Source organism: Schistocerca cancellata, unplaced genomic scaffold, assembly GCF_023864275.1.
Source record: "Schistocerca cancellata isolate TAMUIC-IGC-003103 unplaced genomic scaffold, iqSchCanc2.1 HiC_scaffold_1070, whole genome shotgun sequence".
NCBI lineage: Eukaryota > Metazoa > Arthropoda > Insecta > Orthoptera > Acrididae > Schistocerca > Schistocerca cancellata.
The window spans coordinates 12,406-31,272 of NW_026047069.1; the positions used below are offsets into that span (position 1 = coordinate 12,406).

Sequence of the window (18,867 nt, forward strand, 5' to 3'; positions counted from 1 at the left end):
CGATCCAAAGGCGTTTCAGTATGTATGCGTCGGTCCCACCGGGGCAGTGCCTAAGTATTGTAAAGTGAAGGTCGACAGTTTGAGCCTCACAGGAAGTATTTCATTGGCTTCCCACGAGTGCGTAATGTACAGCGTGGCTGTTGCTAGGAAACGGCCTTATTTGCCGTTCGTTAATATCTAGTTTTCTTTGCATCAATGTGAAAATGTTACTATTACTAAATACAGTTTTGCTAGTTACAGTTCAAACTGGAAACGACGGAAGAAAGCGGTCCAACGCGCCACATTGGCTCCCGAAAGGGAGGGTGCGTTTCCTACGCCACGTCTGACATTGTGTCTTAAATATTCTAAAACTGACATAATTACATCCTACCAAAAAAGAAACAGATTTCGCAGCGAGGTTCTTGAGATAGAGATGGAAGTCACTGGAGCGAATGCCTCGCACGTCAGATTGGCCGAGCGGTCTGAGGCGCCAGATTTAAGCTCTGGTTCCCGTAAGGGAGCTTGGGTTCGAACCCCACATCTGACAAAGCATTTTGAACATTCTGAAACTAACGTACTCCCTTCATCTTATAGAACAAGTAAATTACGCAGAAACACGCCATGCAGATTTTACTAGAGACGACAGTGACAGCGGTGCAGGCGTCGCACGTCCGATAGCCCGAGCGGTCGGAAAGAAATAGCGGAACATACTTTTCCTGTGTCGAGGTTTAGCTCTTCTCACGGACGTTTCCGTTGTCGTTGTGTTGTGGCTCTGGGTTCCAAGCGACAGCGAGAAAACCTCAACAGCAACACATACGTGTTTAAATGAATCGTAGGGCCTTAATAAAGATAGATGAAACGGTGGTTCAGGTACTGGAGTTCTGAAGCGGCCGTATTGCGTGGGCAGTAAGCTCACTAAGTTAGTGTGTCATGCTAATAACGGGAAGGCTGTGGGTTACGTCCCACCAAGGGCTATTCCATATTGCTTCCCTAAAAGGCAGCGCGAGAGACTGCCAGGCAAATCTCAAGTGATCTGTACAAGGACTAAGATGTCCACACGTCTGGAAACGTTCTCGCCGACTTCTGTGCCACGCTGACGACACGGGTTCTCGTCCGATCACCGAAGTTAAGCAGCATTTTTGCGTGCTTAGTACACGGCTCGGTGACTAACTAGGATGTCTGCGTGCTGTTGGATTCTTTAATTTTGCCTTTTCCCTTAGTTTTCGGTGTTGCTGCGCGGTAATGATACGGTCCAGCACGCTGACCCGTCTCTTGCCTCTCGGTACCCAAATTCGCGAAGCTGCGGCCACAGTCAAATGAAAGGGTCCGTTGTGTGTTTGTCGAGTTGGTCTCTCCCAGTCGATTCTAGCGCCTGTCCTCTACATATACGCCCATTTGCAAGCGTCAGCTTTCGCGTCAGCCGAGCAAAGTCGAGACAAGTCGACACATGGGGACACACGATGCTGTGAATCGCAATCCGCACTAGCCTACGCGGAGCGCGACGAGGGGCGAAGGAAAACCATTCGTAACACGACAGTTCGGAAACTCGACGATCGCGAGCGTTGAAAACACTCTCCTGAGTAAAGGAGACAACTTCCGTGCGGTGTCCGGGTTTCGAACCCGGACCAGCTACTTGGGAAGCATCCATGCTGACCGACACACCACCACCGCCCTCTGCTACGCGCTGCTTGCGCCGTGATGTGTCGCCTTCCCTCCTGGCGCCAGAGGCCGAAGGCAATCTCGCTGTAGGCGCTCAACGCCGAGTGGAAGGCGAGCACATCTGAACCCGTTTTGCTGGTGCTGCTAGGGCGATATACTGTAACTGAGCGCAGAACGAACTTTCACTGAAGAATCTGCCCTTTAATGCACATCAGGGCGAATATGAAATTTCTAGTATGAAGTACCCACTGACGATCCAAAGGCGTTTCAGTGTGTATGCGTCGGTCCCACCGGGGCAGTGCCTAAGTATTGTAAAGTGAAGGTCGACAGTTTGAGCCTCACAGGAAGTATTTCATTGGCTTCCCACGAGTGCGTAATGTACAGCGTGGCTGTTGCTAGGAAACGGCCTTATTTGCCGTTCGTTAATATCTAGTTTTCTTTGCATCAATGTGAAAATGTTACTATTACTAAATACAGTTTTGCTAGTTACAGTTCAAACTGGAAACGACGGAAGAAAGCGGTCCAACGCGCCACATTGGCTCCCGAAAGGGAGGGTGCGTTTCCTACGCCACGTCTGACATTGTGTCTTAAATATTCTAAAACTGACATAATTACATCCTACCAAAAAAGAAACAGATTTCGCAGCGAGGTTCTTGAGATAGAGATGGAAGTCACTGGAGCGAATGCCTCGCACGTCAGATTGGCCGAGCGGTCTAAGGCGCCAGATTTAAGCTCTGGTTCCCGTAAGGGAGCTTGGGTTCGAACCCCACATCTGACAAAGCATTTTTAACATTCTGAAACTAACGTACTCCCTTCATCTTATAGAACAAGTAAATTACGCAGAAACACGCCATGCAGATTTTACTAGAGACGACAGTGACAGCGATGCAGGCGTCGCACGTCCGATAGCCCGAGCGGTCGGAAAGAAATAGCGGAACATACTTTTCCTGTGTCGAGGTTTAGCTCTTCTCACGGACGTTTCCGTTGTCGTTGTGTTGTGGCTCTGGGTTCCAAGCGACAGCGAGAAAACCTCAACAGCAACACATACGTGTTTAAATGAATCGTAGGGCCTTAATAAAGATAGATGAAACGGTGGTTCAGGTACTGGAGTTCTGAAGCGGCCGTATTGCGTGGGCAGTAAGCTCACTAAGTTAGTGTGTCATGCTAATAACGGGAAGGCTGTGGGTTACGTCCCACCAAGGGCTATTCCATATTGCTTCCCTAAAAGGCAGCGCGAGAGACTGCCAGGCAAATCTCAAGTGATCTGTACAAGGACTAAGATGTCCACACGTCTGGAAACGTTCTCGCCGACTTCTGTGCCCCGCTGACGACACGGGTTCTCGTCCGATCACCGAAGTTAAGCAGCATTTTTGCGTGCTTAGTACACGGCTCGGTGACTAACTAGGATGTCTGCGTGCTGTTGGATTCTTTAATTTTGCCTTTTCCCTTAGTTTTCGGTGTTGCTGCGCGGTAATGATACGGTCCAGCACGCTGACCCGTCTCTTGCCTCTCGGTACCCAAATTCGCGAAGCTGCGGCCACAGTCAAATGAAAGGGTCCGTTGTGTGTTTGTCGAGTTGGTCTCTCCCAGTCGATTCTAGCGCCTGTCCTCTACATATACGCCCATTTGCAAGCGTCAGCTTTCGCGTCAGCCGAGCAAAGTCGAGACAAGTCGACACATGGGGACACACGATGCTGTGAATCGCAATCCGCACTAGCCTACGCGGAGCGCGACGAGGGGCGAAGGAAAACCATTCGTAACACGACAGTTCGGAAACTCGACGATCGCGAGCGTTGAAAACACTCTCCTGAGTAAAGGAGACAACTTCCGTGCGGTGTCCGGGTTTCGAACCCGGACCAGCTACTTGGGAAGCATCCATGCTGACCGACACACCACCACCGCCCTCTGCTACGCGCTGCTTGCGCCGTGATGTGTCGCCTTCCCTCCTGGCGCCAGAGGCCGAAGGCAATCTCGCTGTAGGCGCTCAACGCCGAGTGGAAGGCGAGCACATCTGAACCCGTTTTGCTGGTGCTGCTAGGGCGATATACTGTAACTGAGCGCAGAACGAACTTTCACTGAAGAATCTGCCCTTTAATGCACATCAGGGCGAATATGAAATTTCTAGTATGAAGTACCCACTGACGATCCAAAGGCGTTTCAGTATGTATGCGTCGGTCCCACCGGGGCAGTGCCTAAGTATTGTAAAGTGAAGGTCGACAGTTTGAGCCTCACAGGAAGTATTTCATTGGCTTCCCACGAGTGCGTAATGTACAGCGTGGCTGTTGCTAGGAAACGGCCTTATTTGCCGTTCGTTAATATCTAGTTTTCTTTGCATCAATGTGAAAATGTTACTATTACTAAATACAGTTTTGCTAGTTACAGTTCAAACTGGAAACGACGGAAGAAAGCGGTCCAACGCGCCACATTGGCTCCCGAAAGGGAGGGTGCGTTTCCTACGCCACGTCTGACATTGTGTCTTAAATATTCTAAAACTGACATAATTACATCCTACCAAAAAAGAAACAGATTTCGCAGCGAGGTTCTTGAGATAGAGATGGAAGTCACTGGAGCGAATGCCTCGCACGTCAGATTGGCCGAGCGGTCTAAGGCGCCAGATTTAAGCTCTGGTTCCCGTAAGGGAGCTTGGGTTCGAACCCCACATCTGACAAAGCATTTTGAACATTCTGAAACTAACGTACTCCTTTGATCTTATAGAACAAGTAAATTACGCAGAAACACGCCATGCAGATTTTACTAGAGACGACAGTGACAGCGGTGCAGGCGTCGCACGTCCGATAGCCCGAGCGGTCGGAAAGAAATAGCGGAACATACTTTTCCTGTGTCGAGGTTTAGCTCTTCTCACGGACGTTTCCGTTGTCGTTGTGTTGTGGCTCTGGGTTCCAAGCGACAGCGAGAAAACCTCAACAGCAACACATACGTGTTTAAATGAATCGTAGGGCCTTAATAAAGATAGATGAAACGGTGGTTCAGGTACTGGAGTTCTGAAGCGGCCGTATTGCGTGGGCAGTAAGCTCACTAAGTTAGTGTGTCATGCTAATAACGGGAAGGCTGTGGGTTACGTCCCACCAAGGGCTATTCCATATTGCTTCCCTAAAAGGCAGCGCGAGAGACTGCCAGGCAAATCTCAAGTGATCTGTACAAGGACTAAGATGTCCACACGTCTGGAAACGTTCTCGCCGACTTCTGTGCCACGCTGACGACACGGGTTCTCGTCCGATCACCGAAGTTAAGCAGCATTTTTGCGTGCTTAGTACACGGCTCGGTGACTAACTAGGATGTCTGCGTGCTGTTGGATTCTTTAATTTTGCCTTTTCCCTTAGTTTTCGGTGTTGCTGCGCGGTAATGATACGGTCCAGCACGCTGACCCGTCTCTTGCCTCTCGGTACCCAAATTCGCGAAGCTGCGGCCACAGTCAAATGAAAGGGTCCGTTGTGTGTTTGTCGAGTTGGTCTCTCCCAGTCGATTCTAGCGCCTGTCCTCTACATATACGCCCATTTGCAAGCGTCAGCTTTCGCGTCAGCCGAGCAAAGTCGAGACAAGTCGACACATGGGGACACACGATGCTGTGAATCGCAATCCGCACTAGCCTACGCGGAGCGCGACGAGGGGCGAAGGAAAACCATTCGTAACACGACAGTTCGGAAACTCGACGATCGCGAGCGTTGAAAACACTCTCCTGAGTAAAGGAGACAACTTCCGTGCGGTGTCCGGGTTTCGAACCCGGACCAGCTACTTGGGAAGCATCCATGCTGACCGACACACCACCACCGCCCTCTGCTACGCGCTGCTTGCGCCGTGATGTGTCGCCTTCCCTCCTGGCGCCAGAGGCCGAAGGCAATCTCGCTGTAGGCGCTCAACGCCGAGTGGAAGGCGAGCACATCTGAACCCGTTTTGCTGGTGCTGCTAGGGCGATATACTGTAACTGAGCGCAGAACGAACTTTCACTGAAGAATCTGCCCTTTAATGCACATCAGGGCGAATATGAAATTTCTAGTATGAAGTACCCACTGACGATCCAAAGGCGTTTCAGTATGTATGCGTCGGTCCCACCGGGGCAGTGCCTAAGTATTGTAAAGTGAAGGTCGACAGTTTGAGCCTCACAGGAAGTATTTCATTGGCTTCCCACGAGTGCGTAATGTACAGCGTGGCTGTTGCTAGGAAACGGCCTTATTTGCCGTTCGTTAATATCTAGTTTTCTTTGCATCAATGTGAAAATGTTACTATTACTAAATACAGTTTTGCTAGTTACAGTTCAAACTGGAAACGACGGAAGAAAGCGGTCCAACGCGCCACATTGGCTCCCGAAAGGGAGGGTGCGTTTCCTACGCCACGTCTGACATTGTGTCTTAAATATTCTAAAACTGACATAATTACATCCTACCAAAAAAGAAACAGATTTCGCAGCGAGGTTCTTGAGATAGAGATGGAAGTCACTGGAGCGAATGCCTCGCACGTCAGATTGGCCGAGCGGTCTAAGGCGCCAGATTTAAGCTCTGGTTCCCGTAAGGGAGCTTGGGTTCGAACCCCACATCTGACAAAGCATTTTGAACATTCTGAAACTAACGTACTCCCTTCATCTTATAGAACAAGTAAATTACGCAGAAACACGCCATGCAGATTTTACTAGAGACGACAGTGACAGCGGTGCAGGCGTCGCACGTCCGATAGCCCGAGCGGTCGGAAAGAAATAGCGGAACATACTTTTCCTGTGTCGAGGTTTAGCTCTTCTCACGGACGTTTCCGTTGTCGTTGTGTTGTGGCTCTGGGTTCCAAGCGACAGCGAGAAAACCTCAACAGCAACACATACGTGTTTAAATGAATCGTAGGGCCTTAATAAAGATAGATGAAACGGTGGTTCAGGTACTGGAGTTCTGAAGCGGCCGTATTGCGTGGGCAGTAAGCTCACTAAGTTAGTGTGTCATGCTAATAACGGGAAGGCTGTGGGTTACGTCCCACCAAGGGCTATTCCATATTGCTTCCCTAAAAGGCAGCGCGAGAGACTGCCAGGCAAATCTCAAGTGATCTGTACAAGGACTAAGATGTCCACACGTCTGGAAACGTTCTCGCCGACTTCTGTGCCACGCTGACGACACGGGTTCTCGTCCGATCACCGAAGTTAAGCAGCATTTTTGCGTGCTTAGTACACGGCTCGGTGACTAACTAGGATGTCTGCGTGCTGTTGGATTCTTTAATTTTGCCTTTTCCCTTAGTTTTCGGTGTTGCTGCGCGGTAATGATACGGTCCAGCACGCTGACCCGTCTCTTGCCTCTCGGTACCCAAATTCGCGAAGCTGCGGCCACAGTCAAATGAAAGGGTCCGTTGTGTGTTTGTCGAGTTGGTCTCTCCCAGTCGATTCTAGCGCCTGTCCTCTACATATACGCCCATTTGCAAGCGTCAGCTTTCGCGTCAGCCGAGCAAAGTCGAGACAAGTCGACACATGGGGACACACGATGCTGTGAATCGCAATCCGCACTAGCCTACGCGGAGCGCGACGAGGGGCGAAGGAAAACCATTCGTAACACGACAGTTCGGAAACTCGACGATCGCGAGCGTTGAAAACACTCTCCTGAGTAAAGGAGACAACTTCCGTGCGGTGTCCGGGTTTCGAACCCGGACCAGCTACTTGGGAAGCATCCATGCTGACCGACACACCACCACCGCCCTCTGCTACGCGCTGCTTGCGCCGTGATGTGTCGCCTTCCCTCCTGGCGCCAGAGGCCGAAGGCAATCTCGCTGTAGGCGCTCAACGCCGAGTGGAAGGCGAGCACATCTGAACCCGTTTTGCTGGTGCTGCTAGGGCGATATACTGTAACTGAGCGCAGAACGAACTTTCACTGAAGAATCTGCCCTTTAATGCACATCAGGGCGAATATGAAATTTCTAGTATGAAGTACCCACTGACGATCCAAAGGCGTTTCAGTATGTATGCGTCGGTCCCACCGGGGCAGTGCCTAAGTATTGTAAAGTGAAGGTCGACAGTTTGAGCCTCACAGGAAGTATTTCATTGGCTTCCCACGAGTGCGTAATGTACAGCGTGGCTGTTGCTAGGAAACGGCCTTATTTGCCGTTCGTTAATATCTAGTTTTCTTTGCATCAATGTGAAAATGTTACTATTACTAAATACAGTTTTGCTAGTTACAGTTCAAACTGGAAACGACGGAAGAAAGCGGTCCAACGCGCCACATTGGCTCCCGAAAGGGAGGGTGCGTTTCCTACGCCACGTCTGACATTGTGTCTTAAATATTCTAAAACTGACATAATTACATCCTACCAAAAAAGAAACAGATTTCGCAGCGAGGTTCTTGAGATAGAGATGGAAGTCACTGGAGCGAATGCCTCGCACGTCAGATTGGCCGAGCGGTCTAAGGCGCCAGATTTAAGCTCTGGTTCCCGTAAGGGAGCTTGGGTTCGAACCCCACATCTGACAAAGCATTTTGAACATTCTGAAACTAACGTACTCCCTTCATCTTATAGAACAAGTAAATTACGCAGAAACACGCCATGCAGATTTTACTAGAGACGACAGTGACAGCGGTGCAGGCGTCGCACGTCCGATAGCCCGAGCGGTCGGAAAGAAATAGCGGAACATACTTTTCCTGTGTCGAGGTTTAGCTCTTCTCACGGACGTTTCCGTTGTCGTTGTGTTGTGGCTCTGGGTTCCAAGCGACAGCGAGAAAACCTCAACAGCAACACATACGTGTTTAAATGAATCGTAGGGCCTTAATAAAGATAGATGAAACGGTGGTTCAGGTACTGGAGTTCTGAAGCGGCCGTATTGCGTGGGCAGTAAGCTCACTAAGTTAGTGTGTCATGCTAATAACGGGAAGGCTGTGGGTTACGTCCCACCAAGGGCTATTCCATATTGCTTCCCTAAAAGGCAGCGCGAGAGACTGCCAGGCAAATCTCAAGTGATCTGTACAAGGACTAAGATGTCCACACGTCTGGAAACGTTCTCGCCGACTTCTGTGCCACGCTGACGACACGGGTTCTCGTCCGATCACCGAAGTTAAGCAGCATTTTTGCGTGCTTAGTACACGGCTCGGTGACTAACTAGGATGTCTGCGTGCTGTTGGATTCTTTAATTTTGCCTTTTCCCTTAGTTTTCGGTGTTGCTGCGCGGTAATGATACGGTCCAGCACGCTGACCCGTCTCTTGCCTCTCGGTACCCAAATTCGCGAAGCTGCGGCCACAGTCAAATGAAAGGGTCCGTTGTGTGTTTGTCGAGTTGGTCTCTCCCAGTCGATTCTAGCGCCTGTCCTCTACATATACGCCCATTTGCAAGCGTCAGCTTTCGCGTCAGCCGAGCAAAGTCGAGACAAGTCGACACATGGGGACACACGATGCTGTGAATCGCAATCCGCACTAGCCTACGCGGAGCGCGACGAGGGGCGAAGGAAAACCATTCGTAACACGACAGTTCGGAAACTCGACGATCGCGAGCGTTGAAAACACTCTCCTGAGTAAAGGAGACAACTTCCGTGCGGTGTCCGGGTTTCGAACCCGGACCAGCTACTTGGGAAGCATCCATGCTGACCGACACACCACCACCGCCCTCTGCTACGCGCTGCTTGCGCCGTGATGTGTCGCCTTCCCTCCTGGCGCCAGAGGCCGAAGGCAATCTCGCTGTAGGCGCTCAACGCCGAGTGGAAGGCGAGCACATCTGAACCCGTTTTGCTGGTGCTGCTAGGGCGATATACTGTAACTGAGCGCAGAACGAACTTTCACTGAAGAATCTGCCCTTTAATGCACATCAGGGCGAATATGAAATTTCTAGTATGAAGTACCCACTGACGATCCAAAGGCGTTTCAGTATGTATGCGTCGGTCCCACCGGGGCAGTGCCTAAGTATTGTAAAGTGAAGGTCGACAGTTTGAGCCTCACAGGAAGTATTTCATTGGCTTCCCACGAGTGCGTAATGTACAGCGTGGCTGTTGCTAGGAAACGGCCTTATTTGCCGTTCGTTAATATCTAGTTTTCTTTGCATCAATGTGAAAATGTTACTATTACTAAATACAGTTTTGCTAGTTACAGTTCAAACTGGAAACGACGGAAGAAAGCGGTCCAACGCGCCACATTGGCTCCCGAAAGGGAGGGTGCGTTTCCTACGCCACGTCTGACATTGTGTCTTAAATATTCTAAAACTGACATAATTACATCCTACCAAAAAAGAAACAGATTTCGCAGCGAGGTTCTTGAGATAGAGATGGAAGTCACTGGAGCGAATGCCTCGCACGTCAGATTGGCCGAGCGGTCTAAGGCGCCAGATTTAAGCTCTGGTTCCCGTAAGGGAGCTTGGGTTCGAACCCCACATCTGACAAAGCATTTTGAACATTCTGAAACTAACGTACTCCCTTCATCTTATAGAACAAGTAAATTACGCAGAAACACGCCATGCAGATTTTACTAGAGACGACAGTGACAGCGGTGCAGGCGTCGCACGTCCGATAGCCCGAGCGGTCGGAAAGAAATAGCGGAACATACTTTTCCTGTGTCGAGGTTTAGCTCTTCTCACGGACGTTTCCGTTGTCGTTGTGTTGTGGCTCTGGGTTCCAAGCGACAGCGAGAAAACCTCAACAGCAACACATACGTGTTTAAATGAATCGTAGGGCCTTAATAAAGATAGATGAAACGGTGGTTCAGGTACTGGAGTTCTGAAGCGGCCGTATTGCGTGGGCAGTAAGCTCACTAAGTTAGTGTGTCATGCTAATAACGGGAAGGCTGTGGGTTACGTCCCACCAAGGGCTATTCCATATTGCTTCCCTAAAAGGCAGCGCGAGAGACTGCCAGGCAAATCTCAAGTGATCTGTACAAGGACTAAGATGTCCACACGTCTGGAAACGTTCTCGCCGACTTCTGTGCCACGCTGACGACACGGGTTCTCGTCCGATCACCGAAGTTAAGCAGCATTTTTGCGTGCTTAGTACACGGCTCGGTGACTAACTAGGATGTCTGCGTGCTGTTGGATTCTTTAATTTTGCCTTTTCCCTTAGTTTTCGGTGTTGCTGCGCGGTAATGATACGGTCCAGCACGCTGACCCGTCTCTTGCCTCTCGGTACCCAAATTCGCGAAGCTGCGGCCACAGTCAAATGAAAGGGTCCGTTGTGTGTTTGTCGAGTTGGTCTCTCCCAGTCGATTCTAGCGCCTGTCCTCTACATATACGCCCATTTGCAAGCGTCAGCTTTCGCGTCAGCCGAGCAAAGTCGAGACAAGTCGACACATGGGGACACACGATGCTGTGAATCGCAATCCGCACTAGCCTACGCGGAGCGCGACGAGGGGCGAAGGAAAACCATTCGTAACACGACAGTTCGGAAACTCGACGATCGCGAGCGTTGAAAACACTCTCCTGAGTAAAGGAGACAACTTCCGTGCGGTGTCCGGGTTTCGAACCCGGACCAGCTACTTGGGAAGCATCCATGCTGACCGACACACCACCACCGCCCTCTGCTACGCGCTGCTTGCGCCGTGATGTGTCGCCTTCCCTCCTGGCGCCAGAGGCCGAAGGCAATCTCGCTGTAGGCGCTCAACGCCGAGTGGAAGGCGAGCACATCTGAACCCGTTTTGCTGGTGCTGCTAGGGCGATATACTGTAACTGAGCGCAGAACGAACTTTCACTGAAGAATCTGCCCTTTAATGCACATCAGGGCGAATATGAAATTTCTAGTATGAAGTACCCACTGACGATCCAAAGGCGTTTCAGTATGTATGCGTCGGTCCCACCGGGGCAGTGCCTAAGTATTGTAAAGTGAAGGTCGACAGTTTGAGCCTCACAGGAAGTATTTCATTGGCTTCCCACGAGTGCGTAATGTACAGCGTGGCTGTTGCTAGGAAACGGCCTTATTTGCCGTTCGTTAATATCTAGTTTTCTTTGCATCAATGTGAAAATGTTACTATTACTAAATACAGTTTTGCTAGTTACAGTTCAAACTGGAAACGACGGAAGAAAGCGGTCCAACGCGCCACATTGGCTCCCGAAAGGGAGGGTGCGTTTCCTACGCCACGTCTGACATTGTGTCTTAAATATTCTAAAACTGACATAATTACATCCTACCAAAAAAGAAACAGATTTCGCAGCGAGGTTCTTGAGATAGAGATGGAAGTCACTGGAGCGAATGCCTCGCACGTCAGATTGGCCGAGCGGTCTAAGGCGCCAGATTTAAGCTCTGGTTCCCGTAAGGGAGCTTGGGTTCGAACCCCACATCTGACAAAGCATTTTGAACATTCTGAAACTAACGTACTCCCTTCATCTTATAGAACAAGTAAATTACGCAGAAACACGCCATGCAGATTTTACTAGAGACGACAGTGACAGCGGTGCAGGCGTCGCACGTCCGATAGCCCGAGCGGTCGGAAAGAAATAGCGGAACATACTTTTCCTGTGTCGAGGTTTAGCTCTTCTCACGGACGTTTCCGTTGTCGTTGTGTTGTGGCTCTGGGTTCCAAGCGACAGCGAGAAAACCTCAACAGCAACACATACGTGTTTAAATGAATCGTAGGGCCTTAATAAAGATAGATGAAACGGTGGTTCAGGTACTGGAGTTCTGAAGCGGCCGTATTGCGTGGGCAGTAAGCTCACTAAGTTAGTGTGTCATGCTAATAACGGGAAGGCTGTGGGTTACGTCCCACCAAGGGCTATTCCATATTGCTTCCCTAAAAGGCAGCGCGAGAGACTGCCAGGCAAATCTCAAGTGATCTGTACAAGGACTAAGATGTCCACACGTCTGGAAACGTTCTCGCCGACTTCTGTGCCACGCTGACGACACGGGTTCTCGTCCGATCACCGAAGTTAAGCAGCATTTTTGCGTGCTTAGTACACGGCTCGGTGACTAACTAGGATGTCTGCGTGCTGTTGGATTCTTTAATTTTGCCTTTTCCCTTAGTTTTCGGTGTTGCTGCGCGGTAATGATACGGTCCAGCACGCTGACCCGTCTCTTGCCTCTCGGTACCCAAATTCGCGAAGCTGCGGCCACAGTCAAATGAAAGGGTCCGTTGTGTGTTTGTCGAGTTGGTCTCTCCCAGTCGATTCTAGCGCCTGTCCTCTACATATACGCCCATTTGCAAGCGTCAGCTTTCGCGTCAGCCGAGCAAAGTCGAGACAAGTCGACACATGGGGACACACGATGCTGTGAATCGCAATCCGCACTAGCCTACGCGGAGCGCGACGAGGGGCGAAGGAAAACCATTCGTAACACGACAGTTCGGAAACTCGACGATCGCGAGCGTTGAAAACACTCTCCTGAGTAAAGGAGACAACTTCCGTGCGGTGTCCGGGTTTCGAACCCGGACCAGCTACTTGGGAAGCATCCATGCTGACCGACACACCACCACCGCCCTCTGCTACGCGCTGCTTGCGCCGTGATGTGTCGCCTTCCCTCCTGGCGCCAGAGGCCGAAGGCAATCTCGCTGTAGGCGCTCAACGCCGAGTGGAAGGCGAGCACATCTGAACCCGTTTTGCTGGTGCTGCTAGGGCGATATACTGTAACTGAGCGCAGAACGAACTTTCACTGAAGAATCTGCCCTTTAATGCACATCAGGGCGAATATGAAATTTCTAGTATGAAGTACCCACTGACGATCCAAAGGCGTTTCAGTATGTATGCGTCGGTCCCACCGGGGCAGTGCCTAAGTATTGTAAAGTGAAGGTCGACAGTTTGAGCCTCACAGGAAGTATTTCATTGGCTTCCCACGAGTGCGTAATGTACAGCGTGGCTGTTGCTAGGAAACGGCCTTATTTGCCGTTCGTTAATATCTAGTTTTCTTTGCATCAATGTGAAAATGTTACTATTACTAAATACAGTTTTGCTAGTTACAGTTCAAACTGGAAACGACGGAAGAAAGCGGTCCAACGCGCCACATTGGCTCCCGAAAGGGAGGGTGCGTTTCCTACGCCACGTCTGACATTGTGTCTTAAATATTCTAAAACTGACATAATTACATCCTACCAAAAAAGAAACAGATTTCGCAGCGAGGTTCTTGAGATAGAGATGGAAGTCACTGGAGCGAATGCCTCGCACGTCAGATTGGCCGAGCGGTCTAAGGCGCCAGATTTAAGCTCTGGTTCCCGTAAGGGAGCTTGGGTTCGAACCCCACATCTGACAAAGCATTTTGAACATTCTGAAACTAACGTACTCCCTTCATCTTATAGAACAAGTAAATTACGCAGAAACACGCCATGCAGATTTTACTAGAGACGACAGTGACAGCGGTGCAGGCGTCGCACGTCCGATAGCCCGAGCGGTCGGAAAGAAATAGCGGAACATACTTTTCCTGTGTCGAGGTTTAGCTCTTCTCACGGACGTTTCCGTTGTCGTTGTGTTGTGGCTCTGGGTTCCAAGCGACAGCGAGAAAACCTCAACAGCAACACATACGTGTTTAAATGAATCGTAGGGCCTTAATAAAGATAGATGAAACGGTGGTTCAGGTACTGGAGTTCTGAAGCGGCCGTATTGCGTGGGCAGTAAGCTCACTAAGTTAGTGTGTCATGCTAATAACGGGAAGGCTGTGGGTTACGTCCCACCAAGGGCTATTCCATATTGCTTCCCTAAAAGGCAGCGCGAGAGACTGCCAGGCAAATCTCAAGTGATCTGTACAAGGACTAAGATGTCCACACGTCTGGAAACGTTCTCGCCGACTTCTGTGCCACGCTGACGACACGGGTTCTCGTCCGATCACCGAAGTTAAGCAGCATTTTTGCGTGCTTAGTACACGGCTCGGTGACTAACTAGGATGTCTGCGTGCTGTTGGATTCTTTAATTTTGCCTTTTCCCTTAGTTTTCGGTGTTGCTGCGCGGTAATGATACGGTCCAGCACGCTGACCCGTCTCTTGCCTCTCGGTACCCAAATTCGCGAAGCTGCGGCCACAGTCAAATGAAAGGGTCCGTTGTGTGTTTGTCGAGTTGGTCTCTCCCAGTCGATTCTAGCGCCTGTCCTCTACATATACGCCCATTTGCAAGCGTCAGCTTTCGCGTCAGCCGAGCAAAGTCGAGACAAGTCGACACATGGGGACACACGATGCTGTGAATCGCAATCCGCACTAGCCTACGCGGAGCGCGACGAGGGGCGAAGGAAAACCATTCGTAACACGACAGTTCGGAAACTCGACGATCGCGAGCGTTGAAAACACTCTCCTGAGTAAAGGAGACAACTTCCGTGCGGTGTCCGGGTTTCGAACCCGGACCAGCTACTTGGGAAGCATCCATGCTGACCGACACACCACCACCGCCCTCTGCTACGCGCTGCTTGCGCCGTGATGTGTCGCCTTCCCTCCTGGCGCCAGAGGCCGAAGGCAATCTCGCTGTAGGCGCTCAACGCCGAGTGGAAGGCGAGCACATCTGAACCCGTTTTGCTGGTGCTGCTAGGGCGATATACTGTAACTGAGCGCAGAACGAACTTTCACTGAAGAATCTGCCCTTTAATGCACATCAGGGCGAATATGAAATTTCTAGTATGAAGTACCCACTGACGATCCAAAGGCGTTTCAGTATGTATGCGTCGGTCCCACCGGGGCAGTGCCTAAGTATTGTAAAGTGAAGGTCGACAGTTTGAGCCTCACAGGAAGTATTTCATTGGCTTCCCACGAGTGCGTAATGTACAGCGTGGCTGTTGCTAGGAAACGGCCTTATTTGCCGTTCGTTAATATCTAGTTTTCTTTGCATCAATGTGAAAATGTTACTATTACTAAATACAGTTTTGCTAGTTACAGTTCAAACTGGAAACGACGGAAGAAAGCGGTCCAACGCGCCACATTGGCTCCCGAAAGGGAGGGTGCGTTTCCTACGCCACGTCTGACATTGTGTCGTAAATATTCTAAAACTGACATAATTATATCCTACCAAAAAAGAAACAGATTTCGCAGCGAGGTTCTTGAGATAGAGATGGAAGTCACTGGAGCGAATGCCTCGCACGTCAGATTGGCCGAGCGGTCTAAGGCGCCAGATTTAAGCTCTGGTTCCCGTAAGGGAGCTTGGGTTCGAACCCCACATCTGACAAAGCATTTTTAACATTCTGAAACTAACGTACTCCCTTCATCTTATAGAACAAGTAAATTACGCAGAAACACGCCATGCAGATTTTACTAGAGACGACAGTGACAGCGATGCAGGCGTCGCACGTCCGATAGCCCGAGCGGTCGGAAAGAAATAGCGGAACATACTTTTCCTGTGTCGAGGTTTAGCTCTTCTCACGGACGTTTCCGTTGTCGTTGTGTTGTGGCTCTGGGTTCCAAGCGACAGCGAGAAAACCTCAACAGCAACACATACGTGTTTAAATGAATCGTAGGGCCTTAATAAAGATAGATGAAACGGTGGTTCAGGTACTGGAGTTCTGAAGCGGCCGTATTGCGTGGGCAGTAAGCTCACTAAGTTAGTGTGTCATGCTAATAACGGGAAGGCTGTGGGTTACGTCCCACCAAGGGCTATTCCATATTGCTTCCCTAAAAGGCAGCGCGAGAGACTGCCAGGCAAATCTCAAGTGATCTGTACAAGGACTAAGATGTCCACACGTCTGGAAACGTTCTCGCCGACTTCTGTGCCACGCTGACGACACGGGTTCTCGTCCGATCACCGAAGTTAAGCAGCATTTTTGCGTGCTTAGTACACGGCTCGGTGACTAACTAGGATGTCTGCGTGCTGTTGGATTCTTTAATTTTGCCTTTTCCCTTAGTTTTCGGTGTTGCTGCGCGGTAATGATACGGTCCAGCACGCTGACCCGTCTCTTGCCTCTCGGTACCCAAATTCGCGAAGCTGCGGCCACAGTCAAATGAAAGGGTCCGTTGTGTGTTTGTCGAGTTGGTCTCTCCCAGTCGATTCTAGCGCCTGTCCTCTACATATACGCCCATTTGCAAGCGTCAGCTTTCGCGTCAGCCGAGCAAAGTCGAGACAAGTCGACACATGGGGACACACGATGCTGTGAATCGCAATCCGCACTAGCCTACGCGGAGCGCGACGAGGGGCGAAGGAAAACCATTCGTAACACGACAGTTCGGAAACTCGACGATCGCGAGCGTTGAAAACACTCTCCTGAGTAAAGGAGACAACTTCCGTGCGGTGTCCGGGTTTCGAACCCGGACCAGCTACTTGGGAAGCATCCATGCTGACCGACACGCCACCACCGCCCTCTGCTACGCGCTGCTTGCGCCGTGATGTGTCGCCTTCCCTCCTGGCGCCAGAGGCCGAAGGCAATCTCGCTGTAGGCGCTCAACGCCGAGTGGAAGGCGAGCACATCTGAACCCGTTTTGCTGGTGCTGCTAGGGCGATATACTGTAACTGAGCGCAGAACGAACTTTCACTGAAGAATCTGCCCTTTAATGCACATCAGGGCGAATATGAAATTTCTAGTATGAAGTACCCACTGACGATCCAAAGGCGTTTCAGTATGTATGCGTCGGTCCCACCGGGGCAGTGCCTAAGTATTGTAAAGTGAAGGTCGACAGTTTGAGCCTCACAGGAAGTATTTCATTGGCTTCCCACGAGTGCGTAATGTACAGCGTGGCTGTTGCTAGGAAACGGCCTTATTTGCCGTTCGTTAATATCTAGTTTTCTTTGCATCAATGTGAAAATGTTACTATTACTAAATACAGTTTTGCTAGTTACAGTTCAAACTGGAAACGACGGAAGAAAGCGGTCCAACGCGCCACATTGGCTCCCGAAAGGGAGGGTGCGTTTCCTACGCCACGTCTGACATTGTGTCTTAAATATTCTAAAACTGACATAATTACATCCTACCAAAAAAGAAACAGATTTCGCAGCGAGGTTCTTGAGATAGAGATGGAAGTCACTGGAGCAAATGCCTCGCACGTCAGATTGGCCGAGCGGTCTAAGGCGCCAGATTTAAGCTCTGGTTCCCGTAAGGGAGCTTGGGTTCGAACCCCACATCTGACAAAGCATTTTGAACATTCTGAAACTAACGTACTCCCTTCATCTTATAGAACAAGTAAATTACGCAGAAACACGCCATGCAGATTTTACTAGAGACGACAGTGACAGCGGTGCAGGCGTCGCACGTCCGATAGCCCGAGCGGTCGGAAAGAAATAGCGGAACATACTTTTCCTGTGTCGAGGTTTAGCTCTTCTCACGGACGTTTCCGTTGTCGTTGTGTTGTGGCTCTGGGTTCCAAGCGACAGCGAGAAAACCTCAACAGCAACACATACGTGTTTAAATGAATCGTAGGGCCTTAATAAAGATAGATGAAACGGTGGTTCAGGTACTGGAGTTCTGAAGCGGCCGTATTGCGTGGGCAGTAAGCTCACTAAGTTAGTGTGTCATGCTAATAACGGGAAGGCTGTGGGTTACGTCCCACCAAGGGCTATTCCATATTGCTTCCCTAAAAGGCAGCGCGAGAGACTGCCAGGCAAATCTCAAGTGATCTGTACAAGGACTAAGATGTCCACACGTCTGGAAACGTTCTCGCCGACTTCTGTGCCACGCTGACGACACGGGTTCTCGTCCGATCACCGAAGTTAAGCAGCATTTTTGCGTGCTTAGTACACGGCTCGGTGACTAACTAGGATGTCTGCGTGCTGTTGGATTCTTTAATTTTGCCTTTTCCCTTAGTTTTCGGTGTTGCTGCGCGGTAATGATACGGTCCAGCACGCTGACCCGTCTCTTGCCTCTCGGTACCCAAATTCGCGAAGCTGCGGCCACAGTCAAATGAAAGGGTCCGTTGTGTGTTTGTCGAGTTGGTCTCTCCCAGTCGATTCTAGCGCCTGTCCTCTACATATACGCCCATTTGCAAGCGTCAGCTTTCGCGTCAGCCGAGCAAAGTCGAGACAAGTCGACACATGGGGACACACGATGCTGTGAATCGCAATCCGCACTAGCCTACGCGGAGCGCGACGAGGGGCGAAGGAAAACCATTCGTAACACGACAGTTCGGAAACTCGACGATCGCGAGCGTTGAAAACACTCTCCTGAGTAAAGGAGACAACTTCCGTGCGGTGTCCGGGTTTCGAACCCGGACCAGCTACTTGGGAAGCATCCATGCTGACCGACACGCCACCACCGCCCTCTGCTACGCGCTGCTTGCGCCGTGATGTGTCGCCTTCCCTCCTGGCGCCAGAGGCCGAAGGCAATCTCGCTGTAGGCGCTCAACGCCGAGTGGAAGGCGAGCACATCTGAACCCGTTTTGCTGGTGCTGCTAGGGCGATATACTGTAACTGAGCGCAGAACGAACTTTCACTGAAGAATCTGCCCTTTAATGCACATCAGGGCG

At 50.5% G+C, this 18,867-nt stretch overlaps 10 non-coding genes across 10 annotated transcripts; all 10 read left to right on the top strand.

The window, feature by feature from the left end:
- Positions 1-442: 442 nt before the first annotated feature.
- Positions 443-526, top strand: Trnal-uaa (transfer RNA leucine (anticodon UAA)). Its single transcript has one exon. It is a non-coding gene; the product is annotated as a tRNA-Leu (tRNA).
- Positions 527-2,332: 1,806 nt separating this feature from the next.
- On the top strand, positions 2,333-2,416 carry Trnal-uaa (transfer RNA leucine (anticodon UAA)). The gene has a single exon. It is a non-coding gene; the product is annotated as a tRNA-Leu (tRNA).
- A 1,806-nt stretch (positions 2,417-4,222) lies between these two features.
- Trnal-uaa (transfer RNA leucine (anticodon UAA)) lies at positions 4,223-4,306 on the top strand. The gene has a single exon. It is a non-coding gene; the product is annotated as a tRNA-Leu (tRNA).
- Positions 4,307-6,112: 1,806 nt separating this feature from the next.
- On the top strand, positions 6,113-6,196 carry Trnal-uaa (transfer RNA leucine (anticodon UAA)). The gene has a single exon. It is a non-coding gene; the product is annotated as a tRNA-Leu (tRNA).
- Positions 6,197-8,002: 1,806 nt separating this feature from the next.
- Trnal-uaa (transfer RNA leucine (anticodon UAA)) lies at positions 8,003-8,086 on the top strand. The gene has a single exon. It is a non-coding gene; the product is annotated as a tRNA-Leu (tRNA).
- A 1,806-nt stretch (positions 8,087-9,892) lies between these two features.
- Trnal-uaa (transfer RNA leucine (anticodon UAA)) lies at positions 9,893-9,976 on the top strand. Its single transcript has one exon. It is a non-coding gene; the product is annotated as a tRNA-Leu (tRNA).
- Positions 9,977-11,782: 1,806 nt separating this feature from the next.
- Positions 11,783-11,866, top strand: Trnal-uaa (transfer RNA leucine (anticodon UAA)). Its single transcript has one exon. It is a non-coding gene; the product is annotated as a tRNA-Leu (tRNA).
- A 1,806-nt stretch (positions 11,867-13,672) lies between these two features.
- On the top strand, positions 13,673-13,756 carry Trnal-uaa (transfer RNA leucine (anticodon UAA)). The gene has a single exon. It is a non-coding gene; the product is annotated as a tRNA-Leu (tRNA).
- A 1,806-nt stretch (positions 13,757-15,562) lies between these two features.
- Trnal-uaa (transfer RNA leucine (anticodon UAA)) lies at positions 15,563-15,646 on the top strand. The gene has a single exon. It is a non-coding gene; the product is annotated as a tRNA-Leu (tRNA).
- Positions 15,647-17,452: 1,806 nt separating this feature from the next.
- On the top strand, positions 17,453-17,536 carry Trnal-uaa (transfer RNA leucine (anticodon UAA)). The gene has a single exon. It is a non-coding gene; the product is annotated as a tRNA-Leu (tRNA).
- The last annotated feature ends 1,331 nt before the right edge of the window (positions 17,537-18,867 follow it).